Genomic DNA, 21736 nt, shown 5'->3' with positions numbered 1-21736 from the left:
CCCCCCATACAAACTCCAAGTGCCTCTTCCCTTTCCACAGATACCCCTTTCCTGCTGTGCCTACCCCCATGCCCCATGCCCCATCGGCTGAGTCTCTTTCTGCCTCTGTCTCTCCAAGAGGCCTCTGAAATCTGACACCCTGAACCCCTCTCTCATTTTGATATAATCACTGCTGTGTTTAGACTCCCTCGCACTGAAAAACTGACAGCAGTCAAACTGAATCTCTTTACTAGAGATCTATAATCCAGTTACTTGAAAAGCCAAGGCAAGAGGTCACAAGTTCAAGGCTTTCTGGGCTATAGGGTGAGTTCAAGGTCAACCTGGGGACTTAGCGAGACCCTGTCTCAAAATAAAAAGTTAAAGCCAGGCGGTGGTGGTACACACCTTTAATCTCAGCACTTGGGAGGCAAAGGCAAGTGGATCTCTGTGAGTTCGAGACCAGCCTGATCTACAAAGTGAGTTCCAGGACACCCAGGACTACATAGTGAAAACCTACCTCAAAAAACCAAAAATAAATAATTTTTTTTTAAAAAAAGTTAAAAATGGTTGGAGATGTATCTCAGTGGCAATGTACTTGCCTAGTATGTGTGAGGCCCTGAGTCTGCAACACACGCACGCACGCACGCACGCGCGCGCACACACACACACACACACACACACACACACACACACCAATCAAACCAAGCAAAAGAAAAAAAATTAAAAATCCTCCTTAGCTTCACATTCTCAAAAGCATGATTGTCCACTTGACCACTAGAACTTTCCCTAATGACAAAAACACACTGTACCTGTTCCGCCCAGGTGAGTATCCATTAGCTACATGGAGCTACATTTTAGGAAGTGTGGCTAGTTCTCCTTACTAGGGACCACACTTGTAACTTTGCTTCATTTTAACGAATCAGAATTACAGTTGTTGAGATTTTATTTGTGTGTATGTGTGCGCGCACGCACTCGTGCATGTGTGTGTGTGTGTGTGTGTGTGTGTGTGTGTGTATGTGTGTAGCATGTGTACTTGAGTACAGGTGCCCAGAAAGGATGGAAGAGGGTATCAGAGCCTCTGAATCGAGAGTTACACATGGTTGTGAGGCACCCGTTGTGGGTTCTGGGAGCTGAAGTAGTGTCCTCTACAAGAGCAAAAAGTGCTCTTAACCCCTAGCACCCAAATTAAAGTTCTCATGTGGGTGTGGTGTGTGCGACACTGGGCTCTGGTCAACCTGCTGTGCTCTGCCTGAAGATGCTTTGTGAGCCTCACTCGGTCTCCCCTCTTCCCACACATCTGTGTATCCTAAGAGCCCTACAACCGAGTCTCCGAGTCACTGATGACGCCCGTTAGGCGGATTCGGTCGTCCTCCTCCCTGGGTTCTGCTGAGGTTTGGGTTTATTGTTTGTTTTTCTCTCAGCAGTCTTTGACACAGTTGGCAACCTCTTTGCCAGCTTGTCCTCTCGGATTCCAGAAAGATGTTCCCATATGTTCTCCTTTCAGTACATCAAGTGTGCACCAGCTCTGAGACTCGGTACCAGCGTTCCTTCTGTGGGAATTCTCTTGCCTTGAGGACCCAGGCTGGCCTGTGGATGTCTTCCTGCCTACCCAGGCCTTGAAGACCCAGGCAGGCCTGTGGATGTCTTCCTGCCTGCCCAAGCCTTGAGGACTCAGGCTGGCCTGTGGGTGACTTCCAACCCATCTGAGCAGAATGGCATCTCCCTATCTTTTTAATAGCCAGCTCCTTACCACTCTTCAAATCTCTGGTTAAATTTCAAACCTACAGAAAGTCTTTGCTGGGTGTTTAATCTAATGGCTTTGCTTTCACTCTATCACCCTCTCCTCTGCTTCTCTATACAGCACTCCCCACAATCTTATCTCTCTTTATTTATTGATCTGGTTGTTTTATTTACTTCCTCTTTCTATAGACCAAATATAAATACTATGAAAACAAAGGCTTTGCAAACCTTGCAGAAGAATTCTTGGCACGTAACAAGTATTTAGCAAATATTTGTTTAATGACTAGATGAAGGTGTTCTCTAGGTCAGTCTAAAAGAGGATGTGGTCAACAATAGAAATGCTGTAGACACATGAGATACAACGAAAACATTTCTGGGGCGTGTGAGGTGTGGGCATTAAGGAGTAACTAATAATCTCAGCCAAACTGTTTCAGACGAGAAGTTCAGCTTGGTTTGGTTTTTTGAGGCGAGGTGTTGCCATGTAGCCCAGGTAAACCTAGAATTCACACTCCTCTTCACCTTGGTTCCCAACCCTAGCGTGGTGCTTGTGCGCCACCAGCTCAGTGGAGGGGTGAGCATGGGCAGTTAACTTAAGCATGTTGCAAAATCAATGAGCATAGCACTAATTTAGCTAACTAAAGAGAGAGAGAGAGAGAGAGAGAGAGAGAAAGCCGGGGAAATTGACAGTTGTTAACCAAGGGTCTAGGAAGCTTTAAAAAAAAACAAATAGATTTGAACTTGATCATGTGCTAGAAAGGAAAGGGTCAGTAAAGGAAAAAAATAGAAATATGTGGGAAAATCATGATGAGAAGGAGGCTCTTGAATGAAAGCAGAAGAGACATAATCTAGTAAACAAGAATGAGTTCTTGGGGCAAGTCAGCACCTTCTCCAGGGCTGGGAGGAAAGGCCCATGGACGGACTCAGAAGAGAAGGAATGCGTCAGGAAAGAGGAAGAAGTGACAGGAGCTTCCTCCCAACAGGTCACCTTTTCCCTTTTAATCTGAAAGGTCCTGTGACCTGCTGAAAGTGAGGACACTGGGGACAAGATGGAGAACTTGATGGGAAGTCGGGTGTGACGACAGGTCTCTCATCGAAGCTGCTTTGAAGGTTGAGGCAGGAGGATCATGAGTTCAAGTCCTGCCTGGACTACAGAGTGAATCTGAAATGAGCTTGGCAACTTAGTGAGACTCAAAATGAATAAACAGAGAGATGGAAGGGGGGGGGGCTCAGTGGTAGAGTACTTGCTTAGCATGTACAAGGCCTTAGGTTTAATTCTTGTCACACACACATGCATATGTATTCACACACACACACACACACACACACACACACACACACACACACGAGAGAGAGAGAGAGAGAGAGAGAGAGAGAGAGAGAGAGAGAAAGAGAGAGAGAAAACTAGATGCCTCAGCAGATATAATCTCTCACTTCCAAGCCTGAGTTCTATCCCCAGGACTTACACAACTTCCACGAGCTGTCCCTCTGACCATCTCTGACACAACTAAATAACAAACTCATAAATAAAGCATAATATCTGAAGACCTTGGTAAGAGAAAGGGCTTAGAAGAGTCATGGTGAGTAGGAATGAGAAATACTTAGTTTAGAACAATGACCAAAAAAAAAAAAAAAAAAAAAAAGCATGGAAACAGCAAAGGTGACCTTTATGTTCTTCAGAGCAGGGACAATCAATTCTGTGTAGATGTATTGAGCTATGCGTCTCTCTCAGCGGCTCTGAGGGAGGCCCCTCACTCACCATTCAGTACTTATCAGCGAATCATCACAAGACAAGTGCTCTACACGGCCGTCAGATTTTCTGCATAATTAAGTGAATTATTTTCTGCTTTCTTTGTGTTTTTGCAGAATGTGCAAGATCCCCTGGCCTCCTGTCAGTGCTTAAAGCAAAGGTGTGTGAAAACGCAGTACGTGTACTTGAAAAGTCGTCAGGCATGGTGTTGGGTTTACACAGAGACCTACTTCAGAAGTGGCCTGGAATGCAGAGCACACACACACACACACACACACACACACACACACACACACACACACACACCCTCCCTTCTATCATCCCAGATGTGGGGAGCTGGGAAGCTTCCTGAGCAGGGGGTGAGAGGGCCTGCACCACACACTGAGGCTGAACTGGAGTGACTGCCCAGTGACAGTCGATCTGAGGAGTCTACTATGGAATCCTTTGGTCAGCGCAGGCCAAGGTCCTGCCTGATAGAAACAGTGTTACCCTAGGTCCCACAGGCTGAGTGTAAACACTTCTCACCCAGGAGTTCACTTCTGAGGAAGGAGAACCGAGGACTACAGAGGGGAAGGCAGGTGACTGAGGAGGCTCCAAACTCTCCACTTCCTAAAGCAGGACCAGCCTTCCAGCTTGGAGGACTCCTGCAGAGCGCACTTACAGGGGAGGCAGGGGAGGCTACTGAGCCACAGAGACCACAGTCGCCAGAGACAGCCTGGGGTTGATTCTTCTTTCTCTGCTGTTGCTCCTTCCTTGTGCTGGCTTAATCTGTCCTCCACACAGGTCCTTCCAACACTGTCCTTGGGAGAGGTGTGGCAAGAATCAGGGCACAGCAAACATGGAAAGAACTGGGTGTACTGCATTCTGGTTACAAGTGCAAAGACGGGGAGGTCTCGGGCGAAGTCGGCCACCAGAGAGCATTCCGACGAGGGACACCAAGTCCCAGTGGGCACTCAGACCTGAGGGGTGAGGACTGGAGGGAGAGTGGGGGGGTCTGATAAAAGGAATGTGAGTAAGAGTGGATGATACTGAAGTCCGTTTTGAAGCGGAAAGTCCTCAGCCTGAGGGTAAAAGGAAAATAGAATCTGCTTTACTTTAGGAGAAAGGAAAGTTGTTCAATTGGTCATCACCTGTGGACGAATGCATCAAATCACATCAGCCAGGCTCAGGGTCTCCACTCACAGCTGGATTCCTAACATCAGGTCTGAGGCCACAAACCAAAGTAGAGGCTCTGGTAGGACTCCAGTATCTGGACAGAGTCCCAGCAGGGAAGTGACAATAGCCTAACATTCTGCTCGGACAACAGAGACCCCTTGGAGGAACCTCAGGCAACACACTCTTCCTCTCCACAAACAAGCATTGACTCTACACAGGCAAACAAGGCCAGGAGGCAATGGTGAGGAAAGGGCCCAATCCTCTCACAGAATGTGCTTGGACAACGGGGGTGCTACCTGGACTCTGACCCTTATCTGCTTCTGTTAATCTCCCCGATAAGGCTTCTCGTTACTCAGTGTTTTTATCTGGCTCTGAACGAAGAGTAGCTTGAGCCATGTGAGTGCAAGGGATGAGTAGGGACTTGCATCAGCACTGGGGATACCATCACACACACACACACACACACACACACACACACACACCACATACACACACACCACACATACACACACACCACATTATGCTCCCCACACATACATACCACACCATACACATACCACACCACACACACGTACACATACACTATACTCCCTCCACATACATATCTCATACACACCACACACACACACACACATACACACACACATTATGCTCCCCACACATACATACCACACCACACACACGTACACACACACACACTCCCTCCACATACATACCACACCACGTAGACACACACATCATATCACACCATATACCACACACACACACACACACACACCCCATATCCAACATACACCATAGACCATACACACAAACCACATACCACACATACTCTATAAAACCAGACACACACACACACTTGCACGAAGGCCTTTTCTAGATGAATCCCTTAGCATGCATTCTAGATTTCCATTTTTCTCTGAACAGTATTTCCTTGGTGACTGTTATTTAAGCTCGTAACCTTTCCAAACAAGAAAGTAGGAGGCCGCAAGAAGATGGCCGTGATAAAGACAGCACAATGCAGAAAATGGGGTGAGAAGGCCTGTGTGCGGGACTGTAGAGGAAGCAGATAAAGAAATCTGCTTCAGAGGGTTCTCAGGCCAGTGGGGTCAGTGCTGCTGAACATCCTGGTCCCTGAGGGCTTTGGAGTCCCCACTCCAAGGCTGACATCAACCTCTAGCCTACGCACGCACGCACGCACGCACACCACAAATGAAGTTATCTGAGAGCACAGAAATGTTACTTTCTCGGTCCCTTGCATGTCACCAGCAGCTGCTTTGCTGTCCCAGCACTTTTTGGTACGTGGTTTTCCTCCTTTTGGGAAACAGAGGCACCCGGACACAGCCAGAAGCCATCCTTGCAGCCGATGGAAGAAGAGGATCAATGAGATCCCAACACTGGGGAGGGGAGAAGATAACTCAGACGACAAGCACGGATTCTCGCCATTCTCTTTCTTGGCTGGGAAGGAGAGAATAAAGAGGGGTCTGAAGGGCTGCGTCAGAGGTAGGTGCTTCTCTCAGAACATGTGAGGAGGCTGAGCAGCTTCCTGGCTCCAAGCCTGAGGAGCTGTAGGTGAGGAGAGGCCATGGCAAGTTGCTCATGAGAGGGTCGAGTCTGATGGAGAGGAGGTGGGGGTATGCAGACTAACTCACATGCCCAACCTAGAGAGATGAGGCCTTGCATTTCCTAAGGGGATTGGCTTCATCAAAACCCAAGGACATCAGTAGTCCACTTTGGCCAGTTCCATGGGCTGCTCCCCACAATGAAACCAAGCATCCAGAGGCATAGTGGTCCAAACCCAGGAGGCATATGGAGAGAAAGACCTCAGGCCAGCAAGGTGAGCAGTCCTGGTTCCTCACTCAGTCACCCGTAATGGTACCCTCACCCCATGCCTAGCCTCTGCTAATGTTGTCTTCCAGGGACCTCTGCTTTCTGAAACCAGGATCCAGGCCAGGTGGTAGAAGCTCTACTTCCATCACCAGATGTTTGGCTGAACCAAAGTCGGGATTACTTCCAAAGGATTTTTACAGAAAATTATAAGAAACGTGGACTTCCCAAGCAAGAAAGTAGAGGATCCATGAAGCTGAAATCTTCCAAGCCCAGATTCCTTGCCCACATTGTCACAGACTGATTCGAGTGTCAGGAGTCCTTGGCCATCGTTAATTGGCAATTGTTAGTTAATAACTAATTAGAAATGTCACAGTCAGAAGGAGGAGTGGGTGATGACAGACATGGGTGCAGGCACACATGCTCAGCAAGTGTGTTCATCAAATCCCAAGTGAGCAAGGGCCGCCTGTCCTCTGAGTCAGCCGTGGATCAAGCTGCCTGCCACCGTTCTACACTTGGACAACAGCCATCTCTTCCTCTAGCCCAGCAATCCTCTGTAATCAAACATGTCTGGTCGGTCTCCCTGGGGTCTGGAAGACAGGGAAGATGGGATTTCAAACGGATTTTACTTTTCAGAGGAGAAAGTGAAAAGGGCCCCAGATTAAGAGGCTGATGCAAAGGCCCAAAGTGATCCGTCCAGAGCCCAGCTCACCTGGCACCCATCCAGGCTCACCTGCTGCCCTCCCTACATCTGCTGGGACTTAGCTTTGGAGTCAGCACTCCATGTGGCTCCAGGCTGGACACTTCCATGCTTGACCCTTCACTGCCGCTGACCTGATTGGTAATTAGTCCGAGCAGGGCCCAGAGACAGACATACTCATCTTAGTTCCAAAGCCTTTCTATACTCAAAACCACCACTGTACTGCTGCTTTGGTCTCCCACTGACTGTGCACCCCACCACCCCGCTGCTTGGTCTCCCACTAACTGTGTACCCAGTCCAGTGGACCTTATAACCCAAGGGAAGCTGGCAGGACTTAGATGCAAAACACGAACTTAGCGGGGATTTCTGTCTAGGAAAATGACTGTGAACAAGTTACTCCACCTCTCTAAACTCCATTTTCTTTATGTGCCCAACAGGGAGAATATTTTCTTAAGATTTGTTTATTTATTTATGTGCATTGATGTTTTGCCTGCAAGTATGTCTGTGCGAGGGTGTCGGATCCTCTGGAACTGGAGTTACAGAGAGGTGTGGGTGCTATGAGGTTGCTGGGAATTGAACTCAGGTCCTCTGGAAGAGCAGCCAGTGCTCTTAACCATGAAGCCATCTTTCCAGCCCCATCAGGAACAATAAATAATACATGGCATTCGTTGTTGTTGAGATCAAATGAGATGACTTTTAGAAAGCGCCTACAAGCCAGGTGGTGGTGGCACACGCCTTTAATCCCAGCACTCTGGAGGCAGAGCCAGGCTGATCTCTATGAGTTTGAGGCCAGCCTGGTCTACAGAGCGAGATCCAGGACAGGCAGTGAAACTACACAGAGAAACTTTGTCTCAAAAACAAACAAACAAAAACAAAAAACAGAAAGAAAGCCCCTACAACACAGACCACAAATACACTGCTCTTTCCCTCCATTATTTCCTCCCCTCTCTGCCACACCTTCCTTTCCCTCTGTGCTGTTTCCCACAATCCCCCTCTCCCATCAGCATTCCTGGACTGCTCTCTCCCGAAGTTCCCCTTGTGCCAGCCAGCTCCAGCGGTGGTAAATCTTGAATGGACCCCATTGCCAAGTCCAGTGGCATCTCTGTCTGCCATGAGGGCCCTCCAGCCTGCCCTGTCCTTCAGACTTCCCCAGCTGTTCTTCAGAACACAGGTGGTGAGGTGGTCCTTCCCAATGGCTTGTTCCCCTCCACTCTTCGATCCTCTCATTCTCGGGGTGCCCTTTCCTGTCTCTAGCCTCAGGCTTCCTTCCGTACTCAGGGTTCTCTCTACTCAGAGATTTCCGGTTTCACTCACTGGCCATGTCAACACATGAAACCATGCCCTTATGGTGTTGACTGTGCCATTATCTTTCTATTATCCACTTTCCTGAATGGTCCTTGAAGGCAAACCAAAGCCTTCTATTTCCTTGAGTTCCCTAGTGGACCAGGAGAACTGGAAGGAACTCTGAATTAGGTCTGAACTCACACCTCTAGACCTGGAACTTAGTCCTTGCTCTAGCATTCAACGAGTTGGAGAATGTTGTGTTTCTCAGCTAGAAAGGAATCATTCAACTTCATCAGAAGATCTCTCTGTCCTTTGAGTAAAACGTTTACTGAACACATACTACATGCCAGGCCTGTGCTTTCCAAATGTATGAACTCATCTAGGCTTCCAAATCTCAATGTAAGGAGTGGGTGTGGTACAAATGTAGAAAGAGTGTGAGAGCCAGAGATGGTGGAGGACTACAGTGTAGAGGTATTGTCTAGATGTAACAGGGCAGATGTACACAAGAACTCCCAGCAGTTGTGACCACATATACAGGACCTGGATAAGCTAAGCCGGACAAAATCCTAAATGGAGGGAGAGAAGGGAGGCAGTTACCAACCCTATCGCTGGATAAGGAGTTATTGGTAATTATTAGTTGCCAAGAGAGGGAGAGTTAGTTTTTCTTTAAGGGCGTAGTACCCGGTGGGTCAAACACACTTCAGTGGGTGGCCACACACTCAGGTGTTTATAGGCAGCACTAATTGAACTCAAGGGCTTAAAAAAAAATGATGACATAAAGTTGAGTGGGTAGGGAAGGGGTGGATCTGGGAGGAGTCAGAAGAAGAGGATACATATGACCAAAAAACAAAGTGTGAAATTCTCAAAGAATTTATACATGTTCACACACACACACACACACACACACACACACACACACACGGCATCTTTAGCCCTGGAATGTCAAACTCTGACAGGAAGTATATGGAAATCAAACAAATTAACTAAGAGTGTATGTGGAGGTCTAGCACGTTGGACACATAGAGGTACCTACCTAGTAAGTCTTGGCTGAATCTGGGTCCTCGATCCTCAACAGGACCCAACTGACTGGCATACACACAGCAGCAGAGATGCTAAAGTGAGGAGAACGACAGTGAGCTTTGGTCCTTCACGGAGCATTCATTTTCGCACACTATGAGATTGGCATCAGATCAATAGCAGCCGCTTCATGCACTTGCAACAAATACAGTCGGATATAGTGTGGAGCATGGGGCACACACGTAAGGACCTAACGTGGATAGAGTGTGTGGGTAGAGGACTCTGAAAAAGGATGCTGGACTCCTCCTGGAATAATACAAATAGAAACAACGTGTAGAAAGGACCTGGAGGTGGGAGAGCTCCACTGCAGGTGCAAAGGTGTGAGGCAGGGAAGCCAGGGTCCTTGCCGAGAACTGGAGCTTGGCTTGCCTAGCAGTCAGAAGATGGAGCAGAGTAAGGCTGCCTGTGAGCCTTGTTGACCATGTCTAGAATTCCGATGTGTCATACAGTGGGAGCTGATAGCTGGAGAAGGGACATGATCGGCTGTGAGATTTTAGATGCTTACTCTGGCTGCTGGGTAAAGAATAGAGGAAAGAGCAAGGGCAGACTCAGGAGAGGACAGGGGTAAAGAAAACAGGGGTCTGAAACACACCGATTGAAGCCTCGACAGTGCTCATGGGCCTAAGAGTTGGTGTCGGGGACCTGGGCTCAGAGGAGCGGAAGCAGAGGCTAAGCCTGAGTGCCAATGTTCCTGGCACAAACTTTTCTGCCCCACAGCGTCCTGTCTCCCCCACTGGCTTCCTTCCAGGGGGACAGATACTTGGGGTGGAGTAGAAAAATGTCATGTCCACCCCATATTGGAGTATAAGGCTAAACCACTGGTTGAACTGGTTTGAACCTGTCCGAGGTTGTTTCGAGGCAAAGGCCCATCCCACCTAGCTCAGAGTGGCCTCACCACATTCCTGTGCCCACACTCACCCTCAGGAAATTAGGGGCCCGCCTCTATCTGTCCTTCCTGCCCAGACAGTTGGCAGCAGCCTAACCACAACTTACATAACCCAGTCCAGGGCATGGTTCCATTCCCCTGTCAGGGCTGGGTGGCTTCTGGAGGAGGAGTTAATAGGTAGGTCTCGGTTCCAGATGTGAAAATAAAAAGCAGTTTCCAGTTCTACTGGTCCATACATCGAGACCTTTGAACATGTCCACGGCACAGACAGACACCAGGGTCAGACGACTCCCCAACACTCAGTGTTCAGGGTTCTCTTCTGGTGTGAGGAATGCGAGTGAATCTTTGCCAGGGTAAAGGAACTCTACTGTAGACAAGACACACAGCTTCTCTGGCTGTTTTCTTCAAATGTGAAGGGAGAAGATGATCACCCCCACCACGGGCATTTCGTGAGGGAGGAAGGAGATGGAAGTGACCAGTCTCAGAAAAGCTAAAATACACCAACTGGGAGAAGTCCCAGAGCCAATATCAATGGCGACAACAACTACAATAATAATAATTTCTGTTCAATGGTGTGTGATTCATTTATGGCATCAGAGCGCTGAGGACATCTAAGCAAGAGCTCAGAACATAGTGCACACAGTTAATGTTCCCCACTGACCATTTCCCCTGGCCCCAACCCTAAGGCAGTCGGGGGCAGGCAGAGGCTCAGCTCTTAATCATGTTCCTTAGGTTAGGGACATTGCATGCTCCGGAGGGCTGCACCACCCTCTTTCAGATGAGACATGGTTACTCTAAAGTTCCATGTGACTGGAGCAGCAGGTATTTCTGAAGGAAGTGGGAGGAGATAATTGTCACCTCAGAAATGACAGTTGTAACAGCCCAAACAGGATTAAAACCAACGACTAAAATGAAGATTCTTGGAAGGATTTGGTGCCCAGAACCCAGACAGGAAAGGGAGCAAGGCCAGCCAGAAGACTAAGTAGTTACATGCATCCTCAGGTTGCTGTGTTTTGTTTTGATGTTGGAGGGGATGCCATTTATTATTTTATTATCATTGTCTGTGTCTGGGATGCATGCATGGTATGCACATGCACTCCTGCCAAGGCATGTGTACAGAGGCCGGGGAATAATTTTCAGAAATCAATCTCCTCCTTCCACCTTGCTTGTGGTGTATACATCATGCTAGATGGCTCATGGGCTTCTGGCCAGTTCTCCTGTTTCTGCTTCCCGTCTCTCCATGAGAGAGCTGAGACTACAGATGTGTATCAATGCAGCATGAAGGTTCCAGACACTGATGACTATTTGTTTGTTTGTTTGTGACAGAATCTTGAACTCATGATCCTCCTGCCTCAGTCCACAGAGTACTGGAATTCTAGGATCCTTTCATCATTCTGGATTCTGCCAAAGTTTTCATTAAGGTGTTCCATATATTTAGAAATTCAAATTTAAGACAAAGAAATGAATCTGTAAGAATTCACATATATCCATGATAGTTCAAATAGCAGAGACCACCAGGCACACTGGTGTAGTCTGACAAATTTGGATTCATTGATTGACTCCATGCAATGAGGTAGGGTGTCCGGGAAGAATGAACCATGGAGTTTAGCAGGAGACGCCTCTTGGGAAAGGTTGGGGATCCTGCTTTGGGATTGTGAGGGGCATCTCAGGGAAGTGGGGATACGTGCTGAAATGGTTAGGGTTTGGATGCAGCATCCGGACAGGTGGAAATTAAGGACTGGGTGCTGTCATGGCCCAAGGCAGATGAGCAATTGCTGTCCCCATAATACACCCATCACTGGAATAAAGTTGGCACAGGGAGCAAGAACAACCCAAGACTTTCTCAGAGGCTCTGATGAAAGGACAAAGGGAACTTTAGTTCTGTGTCCTTGTCCAAGAGTGGACTTGGCAAGGACAGTCTAGGGCTGGAGCCAGTGCCTCGAAGGAGTCAAGGTTACAGTTTCTGGGGACCTAACTCTTCCCCCTGGGCTGTGGTTGTCAGGCCTAAGGCAGCTGTATCTAAGGTACCCTGTGTTCTTTTTGCCAATATTGTCTGACTTAGCTCTCTGCTGACCTTGGTCATCCTCCCCCCCCCCACGCCGACCCCCTGAAAATAGTATATAAGATGCTGCAATTCTCAATAAACTTGCTTAGCTTAAGAAAAAGCTTGTGTAAGACCCTAGAGTTTATCTTCTCTATCTTCTATCGTTTCTGCCTTTCTCGTCCCCTAGCACCTCCCCATCAGGACCCTGTCACTGAAGAACAACCTGCTGGTCCAGGTCAGGGAGACGTCACTCAGAAAGTGGACTTGGCACCGCTTACAGCGATGCCTAACTTGGGGGAACTTTCCTCCAGTTCACGGTACAGCTGTGCCTCTCCTTTCAGCTAGCAAAGTTGCTTCACTGAACTCTTCGGTATGGTGCGGGTGTTACACCCTCTTACCCTCTCACCTACCACCGCTGTTTACAGGACCTTTGGGGTGTCGGCTCTGTGGAGTTCCTAGATTCAGACTGGCTGTCGTCATATCCTGGTTCTGCTGCTTCCTTGTCTCTGAGATCTGGGGCAAACTATTTACCACCTCTGTCTCTCCGTTTCCTCATCTACAGAACAAGAAAACGGAGAGTACCTGGCCTAAAAGGTGGCTGTGAAAATAAGGAAAAGAATCCATGCAAAGTTCTAGACTAGTACCTAGCCCAAAGTCAGCGTTTAGTACACATTAGATCTTTTGCTGTCGTATTTATTTGAAAAGTAACCCAACTTATCATTTAAAATGACAGACTTCCTAACCATAGTTTCTTCTCCACCTAGATGATCTTTCTAAATTATAATAAAGAACTGAAAGATATCAGCTCCAAGGGTCAGGGAGATGATTCAGCAGTGAAGGCACTTGCTGCCGAGCTCACACCCTGAGTTCAAGTCCCAGAAACCACATGATGGGATGAGAAAAGCAACTCCCACAAGCTGTCCTCTGGCTTTCACATGCAATTTATGGTATGTGAGCATGTGCTCGCACACGCAAACACACACACACACAATGATAGACAGGCAGAAATATATATATATATATATATATGAGAGAGAGAGAGAGAATCAAATGATAAAGAGACCAGTAAAGAAGTTGTCAGCATATGAAGGATGTCAACAAATACTTGGAAGAAAGGGAAGAGTTACAGTAAGTGGCTGGTAAAACAGGGAGCACAGGCCTGGGAGAAAAGGGAATTTGGGGGAAATGGGGGGGGTAGCGTTAGAAGTTGAGAAGTGGACTATAAATGATATTAGTGGTCTCTCTGTATATACTGAAAGAGAGAGCTTAAACTCACTTTAAGGAATAATATGTACTATCAAAATAACACAACAAATACCTGTATACTGACCACCAAGCTTAAGAAAGAGAATACAGAGGCAGGCAGCTCTCTGTGAATTTGAGGCCAGCCTGGTCTACAAAGTGAGTTCCAGGAAAGGTGCAAAGCTATACAGAGAAACCCTGTTGAGAGAGAGAGAGAGAGAGAGAGAGAGAGAGAGAGAGAGAGAGAGAGAGAGAGAGAGAGAATGAGAATACAAGCCTGTAATCCCAAGCACTGGGGAGACTGAGTTGGAAATTCAGGGCCATACTGGGTTGCTGAGTAAGTTCAAGCCAGCCTGGGCAACTTAGTGAGACCTTGTCTCACAATTTAAAAAAAAACTAAAAGAAGGTCTGGGTCGCTCAGTGGTACTGAACTTACCTATCATGTATGGTATGCGAGAGACCTTGATTTAATCAGAGGGATGGGGGGGGGATTACACTATCTTCTTTGTGACTCTCAGTGGCCCTCCCTGATCACATTCTTACATCTTCACCCTTGCTAAGGTCACCACTATCCCAAATTGTGTTAATTATCCCCTTGCTTTTTATTTTGTTTTAAGACAGGGTTTCTTTGTGTGGCCCTGGCTTTCTTTGAACTCACTCTGTAGACCAGGCTGGCCTCAAACTCAGGGATCCGCCTGCCTCTGCCTCTCGAGTGCTGGGATTTAACAGGACTGCATCATCAAGCCCAGCTATATTTATTTTGAATAACAGTTTTACTACATCCACAACACAACATTCATTCCTTAGAACTGTACAACCCATTGGGGTTTTTTTTGTTTTGTTTTGTTTTTTTGGTATATTCACAAAATTTTGCAAGCATCATTCAATTCCAGATGTTTTTATCACCCAGACAGAAACAGTTATGCAATGCTCGCTTACTATCATTCTGCAGTCCGGCTCAGCCTGTCCCAGACAGCCACCTTTTCCCTCTGTGCCTGTAAGCATGCCTCTGCCATAAATATAAGCACATCTCACAAAACGTGACTGGCTTCTTTGACTTCACCTGTTTTCAATGTCTGTCCACACTGAACTGGTGTCAGGACCTCATCTCTGTGGCTGAATGCCACTCTGTCGTGGGTGCACACTTTATCCATTTTCAGCTAGTGGACAATTGAGTTGTTTCTACTTTTGAGTGATTACGGATAATGCTGCTATAAATATTTGTGGACAACTTCTTACATGGACACATGCTTTGCTTCTGTTGGAGTTACTGGGCCATCCGGAGACCTGCCAGACTGGTTTCCAAAGTGATTGCACCACTTCACATTCCCAAACAGAAACCCCAAGGGACTTCTAGAGTACTTTTAGATCCATTCATATTGATGTCTGTGACTGCTAGTAGTCCATCTTTAAGTACACTGTACTTCATAAATGCATTCTATAGCTGATAGATAGACATTGATAAGTTAGTTCCAATCTTTCTCTGATACACACAATGTTTCTACAAACATTCTTCTGTAGGTTCAGAGTATAGTCGATCTTCTTAGATGCAAAAGTCTTCATCTCCACACTCAACTAACTGTAGATTGAAAATAAAATTTATTTATTTATTTGAGAATTATACACTAGATAAATAGGTAGGTAGGTAGGTAGATAGATAGATAGATAGATAGATAGATAGATAGATAGGTATAGATAGATAGATAGATAGATGATAGATAGATAGATAGATAGATAGATAGATAGATAGATAGATAGATAGATCAAATTTACCCCAACTGTCTCTCTCCAAATCTTTGCCTATTCCACCCAATATTCCCTCCCAGTTGTATGGTTTTTGTTTTGTTTTGTTTTTAAACCACTGGATCCACATAGTGCTGATCCACATAGTGCTGAATGGTTCTAGGGCCATCTACTGGAGAATGGATGGCCTCTCAGGTGCTGCCTCCCAGATGAAAACTGACTCACCCTCTTGCAGCAGCAATCAGTTGCCAACAGCTCCTCAGCTAGGAGTCAGACTTCACGGCCATCTTCCTCATCCACCTTGGAATTTTCAGTGGCTCGATATCGCCCAGGTGTTGTACATGCAGTCCCACTACTGGGGGTACATGCGTGCTACTTCCCTGTGGTGTCTGGAAAGCACTTTCACTGTGAAATCCACTACCTCTGGGTCTGACAATCTTTGCACACACCCGCCCTTTCTGCAATGATCCCTGAGCCTTTGGAGGAGGGATGTAATACAGACGTCCCAGTTAGATATGACCATTCCACAGTCTCTTATTCTTTGTACCTTGACCAGTTGCCAGCCTCTGTGTTAGTCGCCATTCACTGCGTAAAGAAGTGTCTCTGATAAAGGCTGAGTGATGCATTAATCTATGGGGAAAAGTATAATGATAAGTCATCAGAAGTCTGTTGAATACTGTATCCATTTACCAGGAAAACAGCAGTAAGGCCTCTTCTAGGGCCTATGACCTATCTAGCCACAGGTTCTGGCACCAATAATGGTGCCTGGTGTAGGTTTCATCTTGTAGAGTGGGCCTTAAATCCAAACAGAGAGTGGCTGGTTACTCGCATAACATTCACACTACTGTTGCCACAGTCGACATATCTTGCCAGGCCCGTGGTTATTATAGCTCTGGGTTCACAGTTGGATAAGACTGTTGGTGGCTTTTCTCTCCTGGTAACATGCATAGTACCCTCCAGCACCATGAAAGCTAGCCAGCAGGGATTAAGTTTTCTAGGTTGGTACCCAGCTTGATTTCTTCATGTTCTATGATTCAAGGATGTGGTGCCTTCAGCGAGAGGGTTTTACTATCAAATTCTGGAGGTTAGCCAAGTGCAATGGCAATAACCTGAAATGCCTGGGAACTATAGTACACCCCCACTGACCAACAACTCAAAAAGAGACAACCCATATCTCACATTGGGCTTTTGATTTGATAGCCCATGGTATCTGGGAGAGGCACTGTCCCCAACAACCCCAATCGGTTACAGGGTAACTCCATTTAAACTCTTACTATACATGTATATTTTAAGAAGCTTCTAATAATATGCTTCCATATTACTCTTTCAAAAGTGGTTGATGTTAGTTATCCTTCCCCATACTCTGTCCTCTACCCTGCTTTCCCATCACCCACCCTACTTAATCCTTCCTGCTTCATTATCCCCCATTTCCCCTTCATACTACCTGAGTATCTCTCCTCCCTTCAAAGACAACCCATGGCCCCTCACTAGTTTCCTGGCTTCCATAGATACTACAGTTTAAACATACATACATAATCAAAGCAGCCATTTGCACGTGAGAGAGATCATGTGGAATTTGTCTTTCTGGGTCTGGTTTCTCTCGCTCAGTTATTATTTCGAGTGCTATCTATCCCTTTAGTCACAGATCTCGTAATTTCATTTTCTTTTGAATTTCATTTTCTTAATTGCTGAATACTATTCCACTGTGTGAACACACCATATTTCTGTTGTCCATTCTTCAATAGATGAACATCCACACGGCTTCAGTTTCTTAGCTATTGTGAATACAGCAACAATGACCATGGATGGGGAAGTATCTCTATTGTAGGAGATAGTCCCTTGGCTATATTCCAAACGTTGGCTTAGTTTTATCATATAAAACATCTATTTCCAGTTTTTGAGGAACCTCCACACTGATTTCCTGCTGCACCACTGTGCACTCTCACCAACAGTGAATAAATGTTCTCCTTTCCCCGCATGCTCACCAATCATTTGATGCCATCCGTTTATTTGACCTTAGCCATTTTGACTGGGGTGAGATGAAATCTGTAAGCACTTTTAATATGCATTCTCCTGATGGATAAGTTTGTCAAACATTAAATGATTTTTAGCCTTACTGTTTTATTTATGTGTATGAGTGCTTTGCCTACACGTGTGTATGTTTACCATATGCATACCTAGTGCCAGCGGAGGTCAGAAGAGGGTGTTGGATACCCTGGAAATGGAGTTATAAATGGCTGTGAGCCACCATGTGGGTGCTAGGGATTGAACCTGGGACCTCTGCAAGAACAACAAGAGCCCTAACTACTGAGCTATCTCTCCAACCCAAATGAACATTTTAAAAAACATTTCTCATCCATTTGTATTTCTTCCTTTGAGAAGCTTGTTTAGTTTTGTGCCCCATTTTTTAATTACATTGTTTATTTCTTGATGTTTAGCTTTCTGAGTTTTTTGTGTATTCTAGAGACTAACCCTCTGTCCAATATGTAACTGGTAAAGAATGTTTTTCCCATTCTCTATTTTAAAAATCAGCTGCTAAAATACTTTTAACCCCCAAATTCCAAAAAGCAAAATTAAATATGCCACAGACAAGTACCACACTGAATCTATTATGAATGAAGTGATATTTAAACATACCCAGGGGGGCCTCACGTCCCTCACAGAGCCTCAGTCTCTATAGCATCATTGATTGCTTGAACGTTGTGTGCCTGGGTCTACTTCCTGTAATATGGAGTTAGGATGAGTCAGTACTAAGCATGTACAGTATTTTGTCTTATTATTTATTCTTCAAACATTACAATATAGCAACCCAATACACTATATTAAGTCTTGCGGGCCACAAGAATATATCATAGAGATTCAGCTGTATATCAAAGCTGAACTTTGATTGGCCAAGATTCTGTCAAAAAACAAAGCCATTTATTATGAATATTTGGTGTTATACAGCCTGTAATATTCCAGCTGTCTTCTGTTATGAAATCCTTGTGTGCCCAGACCAATTGGTAAATAGTTTAGCTCCCCAGACTTGCTGAACCTACTAAGTTACTAACTGCCCTGCTGAGCTTAGGCGACAAGCCAGTGAGAGACGCCTAGCTTGGTTTCCTGTGCTAGTGAAGCTGAGACCATCCCCTGGCCTTGAGGAGGCCTAGTGGTTCTCCAGAGGACTTTGAGAACAAAAGAGGTTTTTACATATCAAGGTGAGAGATAAAACAACATTCCTGAGGAGGCAGAGAACCAGTGCCCACGGAAAGAAAAGGCAGGTATTTTCTGTAGACAGAGAACAGATAGAGAAAAGAAAAGAGAATGGAAGAACTAGGTGGGTAAGAACTTGAGAGGAACAAACTGAGATGAGGAAGAACTAGATTGAAGGGCTAGAAGAGAGGACTAGAGGAACGAGATGGGAGATGAGGAAGAGCCAGATGGGGAAGAACAAGATGAGGAAGAGCCAGATGAGAGAGAAGGAGATGGGAGAGGAGCTGATAGGGGAAAGAACTAGATGGATGAGACCTAGAAGGGACAGAACTAGATGAAGGAATTAAGATGGAACCTAGAGGGGACAGTAGATAAATCACGCAAGAAAGGAGCTAGGCATGAGAGCAGAATAGAAGCTGTGTAGAGAGAGAACTATCACAGAATAATAAAGTGTATGAACTAAGGAGTTTTGTGTATATAGATGTTATGCCCAGATCGTGTCCCCAAAGAAGCCACCGGAGACCTCAGGTACAGAATGCAAAAGCAAGGTTTATTCAAATGAAGTTTACAAGCCTCGGCAGGGGGGCTCATTCCAAACCTCTCACACACAGCAGGGAGGTTGGAGGGAGCACACTCCTTTCTTTGTGAGGCTAGTTTTTAAAAGCACAGACCACATAATTCATCTCCCACTGCCCGCCTCCCTCTTTTAGGTTCATATCAGTAGTTTTTCATGTTATCTTTATTTCTCGTTTGTTTCAGCAACCGTGTTTAGGAGTTTTATGAGCTGTCTCCGGGGTTCGGGGTTCGGGGAGTTTGGGATGTTTTATGACCACTTAGTCTCTGCCAAATGGTCGTATATCGTATATATGTGTTTTCTTAAGTTTCTGTAGTTGATAAAGCCACCTGGAAAAAGGCGTCTAAGTTCTTATCTACACTTAGGAATCCTGGTTTAAGCTTCTCTTTGTCTGTAGGGGATGAAGTGTGTGTGGGGGGGGGTTGGTTTACTGAGGTTTCACAATAGATTCATTTTTTTTTTTCATCAAAGATGAAAGCTGGTTGTAGATTCTTCCCGGACCCTGGGAGGGGACTATTGAGGGACTGGACCCCTTTAGTCTCAGATAATAAGTATTAGAAACAACCTATAGATTACTTACTATAAACAGGGGAGGTTGTATATTATAAATAAATATATTATATAAATACTATGCCATATTATAGAAAGAACTTGAGCATCCACAGGTTTTGGTATCCATGTGACTGTGTGGGGGGGTGTTAGTTAGTTATGCCACGGTGCTGCCCCTCATGGCTGGTCACCACCCGCAGCGACCATGCCTTCAGAGGAGCGTGCTGATTAAAACAATCATAGCCATGGTTATCTTTTTAGAGCTTTATTGGGGGGGGGGGGAGAGGGAGAGAGAGAGAAACGGAGACAGAGAGACACAAAGGGGGGGGGGAGGAAGAGAGGGGAGCTGACGGGAGGAAGGAGCGGAGAGGAGAGGGGACAGAGAGAGCCCACAGAGGGCTCACCCTGTTTTTAGGCTGGGAAACTGGCGAAGGCTGATGACGTAATTAAGGATCAAATCCTTACATTCCAGACTTTCCCTTATTATAAAAAAGCAGGTTGATGGGATTAGGGGCGTCGTTCCTCTCAAAAACTGCTTCCAGCTGACTTGGACGTTAGTTGGCTCTGGGGGGAATGGAGAAGGGGAGTTTTCCGAGGTAGACAGGCGTTGTGGGATGCTGTCTGTCATCCGTTTGCTCTGGAGACATGTATCCCTCTTGGCTGTGGCTGGGAACTGTCTGTTTGACAAGATGCTGGTGACATAGAAAAAAACTTAGAGAGATAAAAGAATCATTATTATTTTTGGAGTTGGCATTTAGCTGAGGTAGATCTGGCCTGCCCCTATGGATTTTGAAACATGTTAAGCTTTATCAGAGATTATTTTAAAGCACCTGTTTCCTTTATTAGTTTGGCATCCAGGAGACAGGTGATCAATTGTTAAAAGCATCTCACAGTAATAGATGTTTATATTAAAGTCTTTTTGTAGTGCCCAGATGCTTTTGGGCCTGGGGGTGTAAATACCTTTTAGGTGTTACAGTTTCTTATTTGATGATCTCTGGATTTGGTTCTGTGGTGGTCCTGTACCATTAGCTGAACAGCGAGTTAGAACAGGGAACTGGGAAGAGAAAAGCTTGTGGTACATGAGAATTTATTTATTTATTTATTTATTTATTTATTTATTTATTTATTTATTTATTTATTTATTTATTTTGGAATTAGGGACAAGGCAAAGATCAGGGCCCTGTCTGTATGCACATGAGAAACACAGGCAGTGGATCTGGAGTGAAGCAATGAGCTCTTATTTTAGGTGGAAATCTTTTTTCATTAAGTAACTCTGAAGGTATAATTAAATCTGGTGAGGTGGTATGGCTGTCCTCTAAACCCGACAATAAAGGAGAGGTGGCATCCCAAAACTCCCAGGACTGAGTCCAGTGGCTCTGGTGTCCAGAAGGAAAGAAACAGATCACTTCCCTGCTGCATTCTGGGTTCCCTGCCACGTCTGTAGCCAAGCCTAGGTCTGTTGGAGGTCTTAGCTTGATGTACCCATGCATCTTGGTGCCTGGGGGCAGCCAGCTGACTCTGTATTTCTAGGTGGCACTTTTAACAAGGCTGTTGATGGCCTGGCAGGGCATTCTCTAGCCCATGGCCTTTTCCTCACTTAAAACAAGGACCCAACTTTTGGGAGTCAGCGAGTGCCAGCACTTGGCAATTTTGTTTTCTGGCTTTTTATCTCTTCCCTGGCACACCTTAAATGCCACAGATGACTCTTTTGCCCGTGGGGTCAGGAGCCTTGCTCTCCAGATGCTTAACCCGGGGTGTCCGTCGCAAAGAATATAGCTCAGACTACAGTTGCGAGAACAGCGGACTTACTGTGGTGAAGAATCATGGCGGTAGTGGTGGGGGTGCAGCAGAGGTGGCGAGGGACACACGCGCGCTCGTGCTCGCAGTCTCGTGGTCTCACTGGATGGGGAAGAGGCGGCAGTAGTTACAGCGGGTCCTCGGTGTTCGGTGGTGTATCCAAGTCACGGCACCAATGTTAGTTAGTTAGGCCGCAATGC

This window comes from Peromyscus leucopus, chromosome 15 (genome assembly GCF_004664715.2).
Source record: "Peromyscus leucopus breed LL Stock chromosome 15, UCI_PerLeu_2.1, whole genome shotgun sequence".
NCBI classification, from domain to species: Eukaryota; Metazoa; Chordata; class Mammalia; order Rodentia; family Cricetidae; genus Peromyscus; species Peromyscus leucopus.
This window is presented reverse-complemented; position numbering follows the sequence as displayed.